This window comes from Aquila chrysaetos, chromosome 4 (assembly GCF_900496995.4).
Source record: "Aquila chrysaetos chrysaetos chromosome 4, bAquChr1.4, whole genome shotgun sequence".
Lineage (NCBI taxonomy): Eukaryota > Metazoa > Chordata > Aves > Accipitriformes > Accipitridae > Aquila > Aquila chrysaetos.
Genome location: NC_044007.1, coordinates 24,878,185 through 24,892,630, shown reverse-complemented (window position 1 = coordinate 24,892,630; position 14,446 = coordinate 24,878,185). Strand labels below are relative to the sequence as shown.

At 40.2% G+C, this 14,446-nt stretch overlaps 1 protein-coding gene across 1 annotated transcript in view; it reads left to right on the top strand.

The window, feature by feature from the left end:
* Positions 1–14,446, top strand: part of LAPTM4B (lysosomal protein transmembrane 4 beta) — a 62,898-nt gene that overhangs the window by 46,376 nt on the left and 2,076 nt on the right. The window lies entirely within an intron of this gene.

Below are 14,446 nucleotides of genomic sequence, written 5' to 3'. Positions count from 1 at the left end.
ACTGCAGGCTGTGAATGGGATATTCCTGCTGCCCCTGTTAGGCGAGAGGTCCTCCTTCTGTGGCCCTTGATCGAAGTTGGACACCACATGAATGTACCTGGCTTGGGTCCATGAACAAACTGCATTATGGGGTTGGCGCGCCAGCTGGGGCTGGGCAGGGGAATGGTCTTCCGCAGTTGGTGGGAAGATGTGACCCTCTTATGCTCCAAGGGCAGATAACACCAGGACCTGGGGATCCAGCTGTGTACCTCAGTCTCAGCAGAGTCACTTGGGGATATGGTATCATCTCCCTCCTGTAAGTGTTTTTCCAATACTTCTCTCCCCTCAGTTTCTGGACTTATCTGTAGGAGATTTTGGCATAGCAGTAAAGCGCCTCCCCCGCAGTGAACCATATTAACCTGAAGATTATTTTTTCCACTTTCCCAATCTGGGATTGCTTTTTCCTGCCAACTGCTGAAGCACACTATGGGTGAAGATTAATTTTCTACACTAATTTAAACTCTGACAGCAGTACCATGGAAATGTTCATCCAGTTTGGAAAAATTGCCACCGTACAAGTGCAGAAGATAACCCAAAGTTAGATATTTTCTTCTCTGGAGCAGGAATAGCTCCTTTGTGCTCTTGGACAGCCAGAGGATTTCATTTTGTTTATTTTTAACTCTCACTGAAGCCAATCAATGGAAGTTTCATCTCCGGTCATGCTGCCAGTGGGGATAAAATGTAAAGCCATAAATCTCTCTTCAAAGTGGGATTTAGATCCGTACATACTTTATCAAATCTCTCCAGTGGATCCTATCTGACATACATTTATCCACAACAGTTAATAAGTTACTTGTTTTTTCAATGCAGATACATTCCTTCTGTGGACATGACATCAACTAAGTAGCCTGTAATTAATCTGTCAACACTTCTGTTTGCTCTCCCTTTCTCAAAGCAATAGGAGACCTATTTGAGAAGTGCAGGTTAGGTCTTTCATTCCTGCTGGATGATTCCTCTGAGCAGAGGAACCATATTCTTTGGTAAGGTTGGAAGAGCCATTCTTTGTGTTATTGTGTTGTTCTATTGTCATGGTTTAACTCCAGCCAGCAACTAAGCACCACGCAGCTGCTCACTCACTCCCCCCACTCCCAGTGGCATGGGGGAGAGAATCAGAAAAAAAAGGTAAAACTTGTGGATTGAGATAAGAACAGTTCAATAGAACAGAAAGGAAGAAACTAATAATGATAATAATAACAATAATAAAAATTACAATAATAATAAAAGGATTGGAATATACAAAACAAGTGATGCACAGTGCAATTGCTCACCACTCGCTGACCGATGCCCAGTTAGCTCCTGAGCAGTGATTCCCCCCCCAGCCAAGTCCCCCCAGTTTATATACTGGACATGACATCACATGGTATGGAATATGCCTTTGTCCAGTTTGGGTCAGCTGTCCTGGGTGTGTCCCCTCCAAACTTCTTGTGCCCCTCCAGCCTTCTTGCTGGCTGGGCATGAGAAGGTGAAAAATCCTTGACTTGGTATAAACACTACTTAGCAACAACTGAAAACATCAGTGTGTTATCAACATTCTTCTCATACTGAATCCAAGACATAACACTATACCAGCTAGCAGAAAGTAAATTAACTCTATCCCAGCCAAAACAAGGACATCTACATGTGTGGAAGGTGATTAGTTTGGCTATGGACAGAGGGAAGGACCCTTAGACTCATGCCAGTTAAACAGACTGAAGCATAAGGTGGAGCCCAGAGGCAGACAAACCATGCACAAGAGCTCTTGTTTCTGGTAGGTGCTTTGGGACCCATGATTTCCAGCTACTGAGACAGTTTTAGGATGGTATATGTCAGAGTAGAAGACAACTTGGAGAAAAATCCTGCTTTTTTATTTTCCATAATGTGACATAAAAATCCTACCAACTTGGCAATGTTCATCAGGTAGCTGATCTTGTGTGTCATTTTGTATGCATAATGTTATTACTGAGCCACTAGATCAGAGGCATCTTTTTCCAGTGAGTAGTAACCATGAACATACTTTAAAGTGAGCGAACACCACAAATTAATACCGCTGGCATGACTCACTCTCTGAGCCCTTCTCAGGGCCTCCAACTGAGTCCAGGCAAAGGAGGTCTGACCTTCCTTAGTGGAAACTGCCTGATAAAACCTGCAAGAGGGAAAGCAGGTAAAACAGGAGGCAGAGAAGAAGAAGCAGCAGCAGCAGGGGCAAGGAAAAAAGTGATATAAGCAGAACTACCCAGTGCTTGAAGGGGGTGATTAGTTAGTAACCATATGCAATAGTCTACATGAGACTTGGGAGTGTGTTTTAAATGCTGGATCTGGGTTTTTTGCAGAATTGTGCTTATAAACATTCCCAGAGCAATGTCTTTAATCAGAGAATCTTCAAAGGGCTCAGGCTCCACATGGATGCCAGCATTCACATCTTGCTAGTGTGCATGTGCAACGTGCATTTTCTCCTCTTCTGTTTGATTTTGAGTTGCAGAAAAGTATCATGACAGCCTGCATCTGCCAACAAACAGCTATTCAGCTGCTCCAGCATTTCATATTCTACCTGCAGTGAAGTCCCATCCCTCATCAGTTGTCCTTTAATCTTAGCAAAGAGATTGTTTTTTCTTCTTTCTTTTTAACTTTCCCATCTTATGATCTATACTCAGCTCTTTCTTCTACTGCTTCCTTGTTTATGGAAGGATTTTGTCTTAAAATCCAGCATTCCCTGTGGTCTGAATTGCTTCATGCTGCCTGTTTGTTGCTTAGTGCTATTTGCTAATCACGCTTCTTGTTACAAGTCTCACCTATTACTGGGTAGCTGCTCTCAGAAGCCAGCTGTGCTGTTTGGAACAGGCTATTAACAGTGTCAGTCTGGGGCAAATACCCTCTTAAGTTTAAAAATAAGATTTCCAAAACATTTTAACTTGTCATTACAGTCATTAAATTTACTTACAAGTTAAATTACAAGATCAAAATATACATCTTTATCTATTTTCCCCAGTAGATTTTTATCTTAAACACAAAAACTGTATTTATGTTTGCAGCTCACATACTAGTTATTCTAATACATGACAATTCATAAGAGATTTGCAATAGAAATAGACAAATCTGTTCTCAGTGTTCATAATTAGATTAAAAAGAAGACATGAAATGGGGATTTAAATCTTCCAAATATTTTTGGTTCCACTAATTGGGACTGTTGCAATGTAGGAAAAAACAGAGTGTTTATAAATTTGCAGTGTTTCTTTACAGACCCTTTTTTTCTAATGGGCTTGATTCATTACCATCTGACAGCTGCTGGATTGTGGGCTTCAAAAAACAAGTCAAAGTCTTCAGTATAATTCCAAGGATATGTATCAGTGCGGCAAAAGCCGATGACAACTTAAATCCCTGTTGCCAAGGATATATGGGTGTAGAAGCTGAGCCGTGTGTGAATTTTCCAGGTCAGGCTCAAGTCGTAGTTACACTGTGCAACGAAGGACAGGGAGGCCTGAATTCACTCAGGCAGGTGTTGCTCAAACAGGGAAATGCAGCAGGGTGCAAGAGGCAAAGTCACAGCAGCAGTTAGCCACGTTATGGCTTTAGAGCCATACAGTTGGACCATGCTAGGAGCCCTGCCCTTCTGCAGAGCTGCTCTTCCCAGAGGCGGTCCTGCCTTCAGCTCCAGCACTAGCTCATCCAGTATCTTTGCATCGCATCCCCTTGCAGAGTGCAAGCCTGGCCTTTGCCAAGCGGAGGAGGAACTCCTCACACATCCCAGTCCCCCCGGCTCCGAGCCTCTCTGCTGAAACTTACCCAACACCACAAACTGTGCAGATGCAGAAAGAATATCAGCCATCAGTTAGGTGGGAGGGAGCCTGGTGGTTCAGTAGATGGCATTGTTCTCTCGGAGACTGCGTGAAAGCGATGCTCAGCTCCCTGCCAGGGAGGAGCACCCAGCTGCGGTTGTTTTGCTGAGGGTGTGAGAGGTCTGGCTTCCTGCGGTTCTTAATGGCTTCTGGTGATTTCTGGACCATTCCTTCAGTCTGATTCCAATTCACTTTAACTCCCATAGAGCAACCGCGCTCTTCCCAAGCGTCCCTCGGGACTCTTTATGGACACAGGACTGTCTGCTGTGGTCTGTCCTGAACTGCACAGCACTTGTGGTTTTGGTTCTCTTCTTACGAGCAGTGAAGAAAGCGAGGTCTGTTTTAAACAAACTCTGTGACAAACACTCAACTTCAGAAAAAACAAGGCTGAGTGGGCATTCATGTACCAAATTTAGAAGATCTGCAAAAGTTTGTGGGAGTTTCTGGTTGACAGGTGCTTTACAGATGTGATTTACTAACATTAATGGATTTTTATATAAACATAAGACTTTTCCCTCAAGCTGTCAGTTCATCACCTTTCATGACACTAGTCCTTTGTAGTTTTAACACAGTATTTTAATAATTTGGTTATAAGCAAAGGCTTCCCTTCAGCATTCACTAGGAAATGCCTAAATACGCTGGGCAAGAAAAGCTGGATTTTATATGGCAATATTATGACTTACTTTTTAATAGCGATACCAAAAGAATGTGTTTGTATAAAAACAAAAATTAGTGAAAAATATGTACAGAAGACAGAACTAGAGGTTGGTCATCTCAAAATCCCAGACCTTACTGCTCCCAAAAGTTATAATGAGACTTCAAAACCTACCTCCAAACTTTACAACTGGCCCATCTCTCTGTTGTGGTGCCCAAAGACTGACATCGGGTCATCCCACGTCCCTAGGCATACAGACAGGGAGAAACGGTCCATCTGGTGAGATGAAGATAAGACAGAAGCCTTTCCAGCAATATCTGTAATGCAAGCATGGCTGTGATGATAACCACGCTGTTGGGAGATGACCAGTCCTCTCATACAATTTGGCTGCCCCATGTGAGCTATTCCTAGGTTCCTGTCTTATTAACTCTTGAGTGGGATACACGATGTAATTGTAAGAGGAGATAGATAAGGTTAGAAAGAGGTGCAGGTTAGTAATTAAAAAGTCCATTGAAATATTAGTGCTCTGTTACAGTCTCTGCACTCAGGACAACACATCAACCATTTGTTACACAGAGTCAAAGTATACTCAAGTCTTCAGTACTGATGACATGCAGGCAAGTACCCCCGGAGAAAGCATGTGCCTATCCAGCAAATGTTCATTAAGGAAAAATTGAAAAAAATAAATATGTTCTGTCCATACAAAATCACGATGCGCAACTAGAGATGCAGCAGTAGAAGGCTGGCCAAGATGTAGGAAAGACTTCTGTGGCCTGAGGTGGACTATCTCTCCATGCCTTTGAACGGAGGGGGTAATTACACCATTATTCTGGATGACTTTTATGAGGTTGCACATGATGGAAAAAAACCAATAGTCTCCTGAATCCAAATTTCTTCCCACGCAAGGGTAATCACAATCTGTCCCTAAATATTGTTGTGTCTTAGTAATATATACATTTATTCCTCTATCTGGAGTGCTGAAAACATTGTGCTGCTTCATTACAGAAATCCATAAACTCGTGTAAAGTTTCTTAAATAGTGTCTTGGAGAGCTGGTGGCTTGGAATAAACAAGCAGTTTTGTCACAGGAAAGCAAAATACACCAACTCTAACTTTGCACAGATGATTTTGCAGCATTGAGGCCTACTTCTTCACTGAATGGGGTTATAAATTACCTCTGAGCTATTCTGCTTCCAGTTACACCATCTGTAATCATTCTAGTGTGGTTTCTAAAGGAAATGCATACATATAAACATGAAAATACTTCCTGTCCATGTTGAGAAGAAGGTTTCTTGGGATTTATTTGACAAACAACATATCATGAAACCCTTAAATAGTAATTAACTAGCACGTTTTGGACAAACTTTTCATGCAAAAGCATCTGTGCATTAAGTAAAACATTTCTTCTTTTATATTAAATATGATTTGGCTCGGATATGAAGCTTTGGCCCTATACCCAGGGCTTTTTTATCTGATGACAGGGGATGGAGAAAAAGAAAGATGAGAAAGGTTTTTCGTAAACATTACTCTCTGACTTCCTCAGCAACAGTTGCTTTGACTGGACTCATTTGACCAGAGCAGCCATTTACATTGTAAACAGCCACCTCTGAAGCAGATTATTTATAAGCATTTATTGATAAGAATTGCTTCTAAAGGGCAGTTGATCTCATCTGGAAGAACACGTAACACAGGTCAGGCGGGTGAAAGTCCCTGCCACTCTCCTGAGCACAAAGGAAGCTTCGTCCAGACGGAGGTCAGCTCCCTCCTCAGCACCCTCCTGACTGTAATGCTTCTTCACATGCCTGGTCTTGGAGCTCTTTCTTCACCCTGGACCCAAAACTGTCAAATGAGTTTCTTAGTATGAAGAAATTAACTGTGGACTGCACTGTAGGGGAGCAAGGATCCTTAGTGGGATGAAAGAGTGACAGAACAAGAGAGAACATGATAGAGGTCTTTAAAATCATGGGTGGCAGAGGAGGTAAAGGAGGAACAACTGCTCACTGCCTTAGCAAAAGAACTAGGGGACATTCAGTGAAATAGCTAGTGGCAGGTTTCATAGTAAACCAAAGAAGCTATTTCTTCACCTAACACCTAGATTAGCTGTGGAACTGCTTACCATGGCACACTGCAGGTGCTAAAAGTCAACATGGGTTCAAACACAGGCTAGAAAAATCAGTGGAAGAAAAATTCCTGTAAGACATGACCAGTAATTCAGCAAGTCCTTGACATTCAAATTTCTGACAGTTTGGAGAACATTCTGGGCAAGTCGTGACTATATATGCTTGCACTGCTCTTTCTTAATTTCTTTTATTGTTCTGTCTTGCACTTTTCTTTCTTCATCTTCCATCACTGATTGCTGTGATCTGGATGGACATTTCACCTGATCCAGTAGAGCTGTCCCTACATGCATGTGCTTAGCTGCAGCGTGATGAAAGCTAATCCCTACTTCTTTCTCCAGTGCTTATCTTGTATGCAACATTTGACTGCTTCTCACTACAGAATTATTATTATTATTATTATTCCTGTTTCTTCACTGCTAGGAAAAAGCTCCCTCTTCTCCTGAAGTCTTTTCATACAGTCAGTGTAAAGTGTGCCTTCATGTTAAGGGGTTAAAGAGAAAACTCTGAATTCTCAATGGATTTAATTTTAATACTTCCTAACTGTTTCAGTCAATCTCTCTCCCTTGAGAATCTGAGTGTGCATGATCTACTGTTCTTCAGGGCCAAATATCACCTACTTTTCTGAAGTTACCTCGGAGATGACCAGATCAGATGGCCCAAAGGTGCAGTTTATGAACTGGATTTTTAAAAGTAACAGAAGACCTTGGGTGACTCACTTCTGAGACATCTGAAAAGCCTAGGGCTTAAAAACTCTTCAGCACCCGTTATAGAAAAAACACTTTTCTTCAGAAACTCTTGATAAACACTACTTCTTCCCACCCTGCGTACAGAAACATTAGAAACTTTTGAAGAGTCTGCCTCAATAAAATCAGTATATATAGTAACTTCCAGTAAATTTTGTACAGGAAATAAAAAATGTGCTACATTGGTGGTCTTATTTCCTTTAAAATAAAATACAAAATTAATTATATAATCAGTGATATTTACATATAGCCCAGTGCTCATTGTCATACATAGCACAAAATGAAATAGCTGCCACTTGGTGCATTGAGCCTCCAAAACAGAGCTCTACCGAGAAGATCTGGATTTCTGAAAATTTTAAGCAAAAAATACATCTTAATTTTACATTTTCCTCTGTAGTCTCAGACTTCTCAGAAGAAAACAACATTGTCAAACTTGACAGGAAAACATTGCAAAGAGAGAATTATTCTCAGCCTTTCCTGCGTACGGAGTGAAGCAATCAGCCAGCTATAGCTGTTTATACACACAGAAATCTGTTTTCCCCAGGTGATCTTCATAATATTTGCGTAGTCAAGAACCCAACAGTACACAAGGGCTGTTGGGACTATCTTGAACTGGACAGGTGGTCACGTCGGCAGCCTCCCCTCTAGAGCTCTTTGTAGCTCACTGCTTGCTTCACTGCAGCTGAACATGGTTTAGGTTGCAGTTGATGGCTCCTCAAAGCACCGCAGCTGTGGGAGGAAATTCCACTCCTCTTGGCTGGGTGAATGACAGGAGAGCAGGGAAGTAAACATGAAGTCAGTAAATGAGATTACATACCATTAAACCCTCTCCAAACTGCGCAATGGTATCAAGACTGTAACAAGTTTGTGGTCGGTGTTGGGCTGGAATCACTGAGATGAAATGAACCCGGAGTAGAGGACTGGTGCAACTAGGCATGTGCTGCTTAAAACCTCATCTTTCAATTCAGTTGTCTCTGAACATGATGCATCAGCCCTGTGCTACATTGAAGAGAAAATTTATCCTGAATTAGGAAAGGCATGCGGTGACTGTATTTCAGCCTGCAGCTGTGTCAGTGTTCGTCCCATCACCAGGCCAGGGGCTGCACGTTGGACAGAGGCTCCCTGATGAGGAAATTCCTGTGGTTCAGCACTTTTAGCTGTGAAACGGTCCAGCACTGACTGTGGCATACGCTCACCATCTGCCTACCACTATTCACTTTGTGGTTACACTCCCTCCCTTTTCAAATAAACAGAGAAAAAGGCCTGAACCCACTGACACTTTTTATGCGAGCTGTGTGAAAGAAAAGGCTCCTTTTGCCCTCTCTCCTTTTCCTCCCCGCGTATTCACAGGAGCCTCCCATAAGGATTCCTGGTAGCGGTTTGGGTGCCTGAAATGTAAAGTTCACTTCTGCAGAAGAATGATACATAATGCACACTTAGCTGTGGTGAAGAGGTTGGGGTAAACATTTCCAGGCATAGGCTGAAATTTCTGCAAATATATATTTAGTTTGTAAATATTTCCACAATTTAGTCCCTGTCTCATACAGTCATGTGCAAGTTTCATCCAAGAGACTTTTAAATCTGTCTTAAGGTTTCCAACACCTTTTAAGATGTTTCAGATAATACGCCTGTTTTACAAATGGGAGACCTTTCTAAGGCAAAGTCAAACAATTTGTGAAAACTCAAAAGGTCAGCGACAGGACCAGTATTAAATTGCAGTAGTGATGACCCTAATTCCACTCAATTACTCATTGTCACCTGTCCCTGTCTATACACTGTGTATTGATGCAATGTGAAGTCCTTCAGCATAAAAGACGAGTTTTTATTGAAAAGCTAAAGTTTGAGAAAACATCCCAAATGCTCACTACAACCATCAGCACTTACTATAGACATTTTTAATCTATAACTTTTTTGGCATTATTAAGTGCATTTCTGTTCTAGAAGGTGTTAGAGAAAAGTGCTAGAGCTGTCTCTAACAATGTTTGTTTCTAACAAGACATCAAAAAGGTATTTTGCCATAGGAACTCACAGAAGTTTCATACAGCTGCCAGCCAAAATGCTGTTCTATTTAGTTCAGTGAGTTTTGGGTGAGACTCTGAAGAATGCAGAAATAATCAGTTAATCAAATATTTAAGTTTACTCATACAGGACTAAGCACATTTTCTCCTCTAGAAATGTACTAGACACCAAATAGATCTAAGAGCTTGAGTTCAAACAGGAATAAATGCAGCAATATGAGGAAACTTGTACATATGCTGAAGAAAGAAAATTTTCTACTGGAAGTTCAGGTAACTGTGGAATCAGCTGCAAAAATACGGAGTGATTATTGAAATTATGCAATTCCGCCCCCCAAAACCACCTTTGGTCCAAGATTAATTCCAAACTGTTTGAATATACAAATATTTGCCTGAGTTTCTTCTTAGGCATATTTCTTAGCAATGTCTTTAAAAACCTATTCTCCAAAACCAGATTAACCAGGATGTAAAAAATAAGAAATGACATATGCTTATATTAACTGCATATGTTATAGCCATTGGCAAGCTTTTATGGTAATTATTTCTTCCAGAGAAGGTCATCCTGTATCATGTGCTTTATAATAGAGAGATGCTTATGCAATACAATTATCCAAACCACTTGGATGACACCAGCTAAGTCAGGACCAGGATTTCTTATGGGTCAGTTCTGGATTATTTCTGCATATTATACAACAAGACTGCTTATCACAAAATGCTTAAATGGTATTGGGATCAAAGCCCAGCACCCAAGACTCCCTGTCCCACTTAAGCACCCTAACCATGGGGTTACATAGCCACACTTTCTCCTGTTTTCTTTCTTTCCCCATGGATTCTTGCATACTTGGCTTCACTGTGACAACAGGAGGGTGGAAAATGGTCATTCCAACCTAACTGAAAACCTTGTGTCTGGAAGATTCATATGGCAGATAGGAGCTGTGGGTTTGAACCCTCTTGGTTCGGGACCCCCTAGATCTTTGATCTCAGAGTCTCTGTGCAATGCTTTTATCACCAGATAACTATACAAACAGCGAGTAATGTCACCTCCTCCTCTGGCTGCATATTAAAGGATGATGTTAAAATGCCACATGGTTCTTAAATACAGTTATAGGGGTTGTGAAAGAAGTTAGGAGCTTCTGTCCTTTGGATTTTAGGCATCCTATAGGACTGAACCCTGCAACCATGTAATCTTCCAAACTTGCTTGCTGGTCTACTGATAAAAAGCCAGAACTTCTTTTCACAGCAATCACTGAGTTCAAAAAAATGAAGGTTCTTCATACTTTCTTTTTATAGAAACTTGTGAGTGACAATCTCCAACACTCTGTAAACTTTAGTCCCTGAACATCCAGGGGAGCTAACATATATTTTTCTCAATTCACAACAAAGAAGCAAGGAAATGTTCAGATGTAGTGCCTAGGAAGCAAAATGTATCAGTTGTCCTAGTGGATATTCTGCCTTGGGGATACCATGGACCTAAAATATGCCTATATTTTTGTCGTCATTAATTATTTTAGACTGCATCCATTCTAATCAGGTTCTTAGATAAGACCGAATAGTGAGTTTCTATTTTTCCAGTTTCTGAATTCACCCTTTGGCTCAGTGACTGGCTTCCATTTTATGTCTCTGGAGAGCATAATGTACTGCCTGAGTAACTATTCTGTTTTATGTCCAAGGCACTTATCTGCTTCCATTAAACCATGCTGAAATTTAAAATTAACACAAGAGAAGGGAAAACTGCTCTGATCCAGATTTTCATCTCAGCTACTTTGGTATAAATTAAATGATTAAAATTCTAATGGAATTCGTTTTTCCTTGAGATTTTTTTGTAAATGGTTAACCATTTCAAGTGTAAACAGTTAAAAGCTGAAATAATTCAAGTTTTATCATATTTCTTCCTTTTGCCAAAATAAACTTAATTGAGAAAAGATGGAAAAATTATTAAGAGCAAGTAATGGCCTGAAACTCTTTTCTTGTTCAAAAATAATTAAAAGGTAGTCTTACAGAGGCAGAGTTGCAAGATTTGTAATTATAGAGTGGTTGAAGAGTTATTCAAACTGTCATGGAAGCTGAAGGATGATTATTTAGACTTACAGTTGACAGATGATTAAGTAACAGTGGCAAAACCACATTGACTGAAAGTAAAACAGTTAAATTAGTTTAAAGGACTTTTACTATACTAGTGACATGAGATACTTGGGGTCCCAGCCAGCGCCATGTATTCCACAAATTTCAAGTGCTTTCTTCCACGTGTTGTCCATCACATTCATTCATCTTAACCTTTGTTTAATATCCTGTCCATATTTTCTTTGTCTAACTTACATGCTGCTAGGCAAAGGTAGTAATTTTGAATTCTGCTCATTCTACACTCATTACTTTTTATCACTATTCTGTTCATATCAGGGAATGTAAGATCAGGATATTTAAATATTTAAACACAAAAATGTGTGGGAAGTAAGCCTGTAAAGTCATCACTGATAAAACTGTTCAGACAAATAATCTTTTCCAGCAATAAAGTGACCCTAAACCTCACAGACATTGGGTAAATACTCTTTAGCCCTCCACTGTAGATATTTTCTTGTGAAATTTCTGAACCTTTTTAGTGGTGTCCCCAGTTCATACCCCACATACCTTGAATACTCCTATAGAAATCCATATGCCTTAGGATTTAGCCAGTGGCTTCTCCAAAATGGCTCCTATAGGTATTCCTGTCTCCCCTCACTTCTTGTTAAACTGTTGATAACTGAGAAAGCACCTTCTGAGGTTCCTTGGGGCCGTTGACCCATGTACGAGTTTTGGGTCCATAGAGCAAAGCAGAGTGCTCACCTCCCAAGAGGTAAAAACCTCACCAGGAGGCTGTTCTCCTACCAGACAGATTTAGTTTCATACAGGAGTGAAGGGAATGAAGAAACTCACTCATATCAGTAAATCCTCCGGGAGACCTACTGCAAATGACAGTAACTTCAACGCTGAAGTAATAATATCGATGTAACTACAGTAGTCTTAGGACACATTGATCTAAAAGAGGATCAGAGCACAGGAATAGGTATTGTCCTTTATTAATCAGCTCGTAGACCTGGAATATGGACAGCTTTTTGGACTGCATCTGCTGTCATTTCCTATCATGACTGATGAAATGGACTCTGAACCAGAAAGGAGTGGACCACAGCTTGGAGCTTAGCATTACAAGAGTGCAATAAGACAGCTAGATCTTCACAAAGTGAACTTGATTCATTTTCAGTCATCTGTAGATCAGATTTAATTACTAATTATATTGCTTCATAATCATCTAATGAACATGTCTCAGTACATCTGAGAAACTAGTACCTTTTTTAGTAACACAAGCACTTTACTAGAAACCCTGTTAAACTAATGATCAGCACTAGGGAGAGGATCTCAGCTGTAGTGTTCTTCATAGTTTACGTGCTTTAGTGGTGTGATTTGCTGAGGTTACATTGCAAAATATATTCATTATTTTTATCACAATATTTATTTGAAGTTCTATATGTTGTCCTAATCTCACTAGATAAGTAGTCTGCCATAAGCTGTTTGCACCCTTTAAAGTTGACATAATTTATTAAATGTTTTTCAATACAAGGGTTTTTTAGATTATGTAGTGGGTGTGTGCATAGTATATTGCATTTACAAGCTCAGACATATGGTATTAATAAAGAGTGATGGCTCTGACAATTTCCTTTTCTAAATAATGAAACTTTTTTGATTAAGGGCTGAAGATGCCAAGGTAGCCATTCTGTAATCTAACAAACATGTACACAGATGTACTTGAACACATGGTCATCAATGCATGTCTGTAAACTCACATAAGTATAATGTGAATCATGCTTGGAACCATCCTACAAAAGCCTGATCCAGAGCTGATTTAAATCTATAGAAAGATTCCCACTGATTTTGTTATGTTGTGAATGGGGTCCAAAAGGGATGATTACAGATGTTTCTTTGCAGAAGGCAGGTTATCAACTTCTTTAAGAACTGGTGAAATCCTCTCATGGAAAAATTTCCATTGACTTTATTGAGATCAGGATTTTCCCAATGTATGTTTAGACAATCAACTTTATGTGCTCTTTAATGACCAAGAAGTGATGCTGATAAATCTGGAAGTTCCATCATGAATAATTGATCTTTGGCTGCGTAAAGTATCTCTCCCAGTGCACTACAACTGATATTCTTACACGATATTGAGATATTTTAGGGAATGTGCACTCATTCTTCATTCAGACATCTATTTTATCCTCAGTCCCTGCTGAGATTCACAGAGCAAGTGCTCCTTTGCCTTTTCACATACAAGTTAATTAATGTCAGTGCTGGTGCCATTAAAAATTGCATGATAACTAGCATGCTTGCCTAAAGAAGTAGAAATCTTGGTTCAAATCCCTCCTCTGCCCTGTGTGGCCTGAACTTGCATCTCCCGTGTCCTAGGAAGCTGCCTGGACTCCTATGAATGGGGATGATATATGATTAAAGCTGTCTTAATTTCGATCAGATGTTTGAGTATTCACTGAAGGGCTTATGGGAACATAGCTCTTCCTTCTCACTGCTGAGTGCCCCAGAAGGACAAAACTGGAGATTTATTTAGACATTGGGTAATTTGTACTCCATTTGCTTGCTTTCTTCCCACCACAAAATAATTATTAGCTCTTCTAGGGACACCTCAGAAAGAGAGATTTTTGGGACTTTTCTCACTCTGGCTTAGCAGTTTGAGCACTCCTCCAGGAGACACGGTTTAAGTGCTATTGACAGAGGAGAGCTGCAGAATAAGCAGCTACTGTCACTGCCAAATTGAACCAATTCAGGTACCAGCAATGAATGCTTTTTGGCTGAAATCAAGCTGTCACTGGAGTCAATAAGAAATGAGAAGAAATCATGTTTTCCTTCATAATAAAAACAGGCACACAAATTGAAAATGAGGAACCTCAAGCTAATACTGTTTCATTTTCTAACTATTCTGCTCCTGCTACTAATTTACTCTTTTTTCTTATTTTTTTAGGATAAGTCCTTAAGGGTTTTCTTTTCCATAAATTTTATCAGCTGGCTTCTTTTTAAAAAATATA